This window comes from Sinocyclocheilus rhinocerous, unplaced genomic scaffold (genome assembly GCF_001515625.1).
Source record: "Sinocyclocheilus rhinocerous isolate Xijiao unplaced genomic scaffold, SAMN03320098_v1.1 scaffold82, whole genome shotgun sequence".
In the NCBI taxonomy this organism is placed as follows: domain Eukaryota; kingdom Metazoa; phylum Chordata; class Actinopteri; order Cypriniformes; family Cyprinidae; genus Sinocyclocheilus; species Sinocyclocheilus rhinocerous.
The window spans coordinates 416,188-421,191 of record NW_015644168.1 but is presented as its reverse complement, the minus strand read 5'-3'; the positions used below and the strand labels follow the sequence as shown (position 1 = coordinate 421,191).

The window sequence follows — 5,004 nt, the reverse complement described above, 5'->3', positions numbered from 1 at the left end:
ACATTATATAGAAAATGTCTTGTTGAAAAAAATTTAAATAAACATTGCTTTGTTATCATATTGCTTTACAAATATAAAAAAAACGATGACTATATATATAACATTGTGTAAAACTTGTCACTCCCATTGAAACCTCCGTAATAGGGAACATATATACTGAATGTTCAAAGAATAACTTGCTATGACTACTTAAATTCCATGAAAGTTATCTCAGTTTTTGGAACCGAAAGTTGAGGTTATCTGTTTACTTATCAATAAACTTACCCGGGTATGTGGCATAACCTGCTTTCTGGAATACCCCTGAGCCACAACATTTCCTGAACACTCCGCCAACTGCCATTGGCCAGATAAACGGCTAGCCCCGCCTCAAACTCACACCATTGGTTGAGCCAGTGTTGCTGAGAGAGTAATGTTCTACTAGTGTCACAGTGTTTACATCTTTCAGTGGAATCAACCTGTTGGCTCGCCTATAGTTGTCACTGTATGTTATGCTGGGATAAGTAAAATATTCTAACATTGAAAAATGATATATACATCACTTTAACTTCCCTTTAAAGGCAGAGTAAGTGATTTCTGGTAGCCAATGTTTCGGCTAATGTCCGTTCCATGCACTGAAAGCTCTCTCCTCCACATCACGAGTAGACACGCCCCTTATTGCTGATTGGCTACAAGTTTGTTTTGCGATTCAGCCCGAATCAGTTTTCTAAAGTGTTTTTGAAAAATCACATACCCTGCCTTTAAGGCCTTTGATGTTTAGGACTGAAGGGCCATTAGGGTCAGCAGAACTGTGTAATGGAAAGTAATCTTGACTATTTTCCACAGCACACGCTGCTCTAATTCCAAGACTGCCTGCTGCTCTGCATGTTATTCCAACATCCTGTCTGTTATTGCCTTAGCGGATTCCCTCTGTACACACGTTTTTCTACACAACTTTACACACACAAGCATGTTACAACGACATTGTACATTTATTTCTAGTCAAACTATACATGTTACAGGGATAGTTCACCCAAAATTGAAAATTCTGTGTGGTTCCAAACCAGTTTTAAATACGAAGATTATTTAATATGTAAAAATATTTTGAGAAATGGCTCAGTGTTTTTTATTGTATTTTATTTATTTATTTTTATTTGTATGTTTTTCCTTACAGTGGAAGTCAGTAGTCACCAAATCAGCTTGGATGGATAATAATGGCAGAACATTCATTTTTTTGTTGTGTGAATTATCCCTGTCTAGTTGCATTAAATACACTTTAACATTGTATCAGTTGTGATGTTACAAAGTAATATTGTGATACATTACCATGTGAAGGCAATTTTCATGCTTTATTGGATATAACTGTTACATTTCTTTTATAAGGTAAGTCTAGAAAGCTAGACTTCGTCTAATTTCTTTCAAAAGACTCGTGAAAAGTCACATGGTGAAAATACCCCGCTGATATTTCCATGTGCTTTGATATGTACTAGGAGTACTAATCAATTATGATTGATTTTTCAGTGTTTCCAGGTCAGTTCGTGCTGAACTTCTAGTGTGAACAGGCACCAAAGAACCTATAAATGGAAAGATACTGCATACTTTTAATTTGCATTTGTTGAGACTCATTCATTCACGTCTCAGACAGCCCTCATTTTTTTCATAAGAGGCTAGAAGAATGGGCAGGAATTAGGTTGATTGCATGTAATAGCTGTTCTATTTTTGTATACAGAAACGCAAGCATGATTGCCTGAGCCCTGTGATGAGGCCCACTAACTACTCTTGCAGTATAGCTTACTTTTTGGTCCCGGGGAGGAGGCCTACACATAAAGATTTCATCCCAGGTGCTGTGAATTTAAACTAAGCCCTGGATGTATGTGGAAAAAATCATAAAAAAGTGAAATCTTGTAAAACAGGTCTAAATGCTCCTGGAAATCACTTGTCCATATAAGACTCAGACATACAGACTGACAGGAAGAGCACAGGAAGAATGAGCAGTTTTTCATTGTTCCTTTCTTGCTCCAGAAGACCAGAGGCAGGAAATATGTAAAGGCGGGAATCTGAGAGACAATACTGGGTTTGCTAACTGACTGCAACTACATTTTACATTAAGGGGCTGTTAAAGGGGTAGTTCAGCTAAAAAAGAAAATTCTGTCATCATGTACTCACACTCTTCTTTTTTTTTTCCGTTGAAGTTAATAGGGTCCAGTGGTGTTTTAAACTGTTTGACTTTCATTGTATGGACAAAAACATTTAAAACATTCTTTAAAATATTGTCTGCAGAAAGAGTCAAACAGTTTTGAAACAACATGAGGGTCAGTAAATGCCGAATTTTCTTTGTCGGGCGAATTATTTCTTTAAGATGTTTCCATTTGTATGTAAACTAGTGAATTCAATGAGCTGCAAAACGTATGTTATATAAGCTGTTCATCTCGCAGCTTAAAGGGATAGTTCACCCTAAAATGAAAATGTGATGTTTATCTGCTTACCCCCAGGGCATCCAAGATGTTCGTGACTTTGTTTCTTCAGTAGAACACAAATTAAGATGCTTAACTCAAACCGTTGCAGTCTGTCTAAAGACACGAAACGATCGGTCTGTGCAAGAAACTGAACAGTATTTGTATCGTTTTTTACCTCTGATTCACTGCAATGTCCGAACTGTCCTGAGCGCGTCCTCGACAGCCGGCGCTTGACGCGTCTTCTTCTTATTGACTTATAAGACTTATAGACTTATAAGTGCATTACCGCCACCTATCTCTCAAATGGACCATTGACACTCCTAATTGAGATTGTAGATAGAGTGTCGATGGTCCATAATAGCAAGAAGAAGAAGAAGACGTGTCACGTGCCGACGCGCTCAGGACAGTTCAGACATTGCAGTGCATCAGAGGTAAAAAACTATATAAATACTGTTCAGTTTCTTGCACAGACCGATCGTTATTTTTAACTCAAACCGTTGCAGTCTGTCAGTCATTTTAGTGTCAGGGTTTAATTTGGTTTTGTTTGTGTATGTTTTGTTGACTCTCAAAGCCGTGATTCCCATTCACTTCCATTATATGACTGACAGACTGCAACGGTTTGAGTTAAAAATCTTCGTTTGTGTTCTACTGAAGAAACAAAGTCACCTACATCTTGGATGCCCTGGGGGTAAGCAGATAAACATACAATTTTCATTTTTGGGCGAACTATCCCTTTAAACTAATTTCTGCCATAAATCAGGTATGATGATTATGATTAATCAAGGTTTTCGCTAACGGATTAGTGATATGATGAGTCAATCTTATATAAGATTACTGTCTGAAAACATCTACTTATCCCAAAGATTTGGTTATTCAAATGTTTCTATAGTTATTGGGTGTAAAATGAGATTAATCTCTCATTGTTAATGATTTTTAATGGTTTACAGTTCAGATTAAACCCCTGAGAACACTCTTTAAAGTGGAGTAGTAGGCACTTGTGAAAATGAAGATAATTGCTATTATAATACACTAAATAACTAGTATAGGTTTATTGACGTGTTGTACAATAAGGTCCAAAAGTCAGAGAACCAGTGGGAATAAAAAAAAAATTATATATATATATATATATATATATATATATTGCTTTCTTTTCTTATTTAGTACCAGATTTTTTTTATCGCAAATTATCAAAGTTATACAAGTTAAATCATAACTTTTCTCTACTATTTTTGAAATCACTAAAAACTGTTTATTTTCAGGTTTAAATAAGATTAGATTCTGGATCTCAGTTTTTTTACAGTCTCAAATATAGGCCTATACCCCATGCATTGTGCATGTGTATTCTGCATTAAGCTATACATGAATCTTATTAAAGCAGCGTGGATGTAAAAGCACAAATTGTACTCTGTTGAAACAAAAGGTGTCCAACAACATTCGTCTTTAAAATTTATCCGCAAACATGTTGTGTAAAACATAACATCTTTGACCAAATTTTTACTTCTAGCTTCTAAATGAAACACATTTATCCTATCTATAATGAAAGTTCTTGTAGTGTGTATTATTACGCGTCTTCTTAACATCAGGAGGGCTGACTGAGAGTTTGAGATAATGAGGGCTGAACAGTGGCCTGTAGTCTCTAATAGGATGGAAACGCGTTCAGTTTTCCTTCGCTTGAACAGGAGGAGCGTTTGCGTCACTGCAGTCAGCTGTGCAAGCGAGCGCGCGCGTGTGTCGCGTGCTGCATGTTTCACTCAGGCGTGTTTATCTTCACTTCACCAGAGACTACAAAACTTTAAACTCTTCCAACTGTGAGATAAAACACTGCTTTTTAACAGGCGCATAGAAGAGGAGTGGAATAAAACTAGGAAGGGAACGGGTTAAGAAGGAAACCGGGCGGAGGAAGGAGTTTGGCGTGCTGGCCTGAGACGTAAGCACATTCTTTCACTTATATATCGCACATGCTTTATACGTTATACTATATTAATCCGCTATATAGCGAAACCATGACGACTTTATAAAGTGCAAGTGCAAAACACGTGCAACTGTCGCAGTTATAAGCAATTCTTTTTTTAGACAGTAATGCAAACTCGTTTAATAAAGTAAATATATGTTGTAGAACATCCTGAATCATAAACTAAACATCCTGTTTCTCTGGTTAAAATTAAAATAGTTACTTGCGTTTTCTCGAATGAGAGGCGGTGAATGACTTGAAAGAAGTCAGCTGTATTTTCTCTAGTCTAAACAGTTATTATTATTCCACTATACGTGGTTAAAACTTAAAATATAAGCTAAACTATGTTTTCATCGAGTGAATGTTAAGTGGTAAATCACGGTTTATTCAGCAGTATTTTGGGTGTATCAAAGTCCGGGTGTGCCCGGTGCCAATCCAGCGGATGTTCAGTGAACTAGTCATCATGTCAGTTCGGACAAGTCATCAGTCGAGTTAGTTTAGACTGGCTTGTAAAAGAAGAAGGCCGTGGGACACTTCTAGTGCTTAACTAATTTGGTTAGATAGTGGCTGAAGTTGTTGATTGAACGTTATCATGTGAATGCTGATCTGATGATTCTTTGA

At 36.8% G+C, this 5,004-nt stretch overlaps 1 protein-coding gene across 1 annotated transcript in view; it reads left to right on the top strand.

Moving 5' to 3' along the window:
- Positions 1-4,078: 4,078 nt before the first annotated feature.
- kifc3 (kinesin family member C3) overlaps positions 4,079-5,004 on the top strand; it is a 42,634-nt gene continuing 41,708 nt past the window's right edge. The window contains exon 1 of the mRNA XM_016575710.1: positions 4,079-4,359. The gene's annotated coding sequence lies outside the window, so the exon portion shown is untranslated. The remainder of the gene's footprint in view (positions 4,360-5,004) is intronic.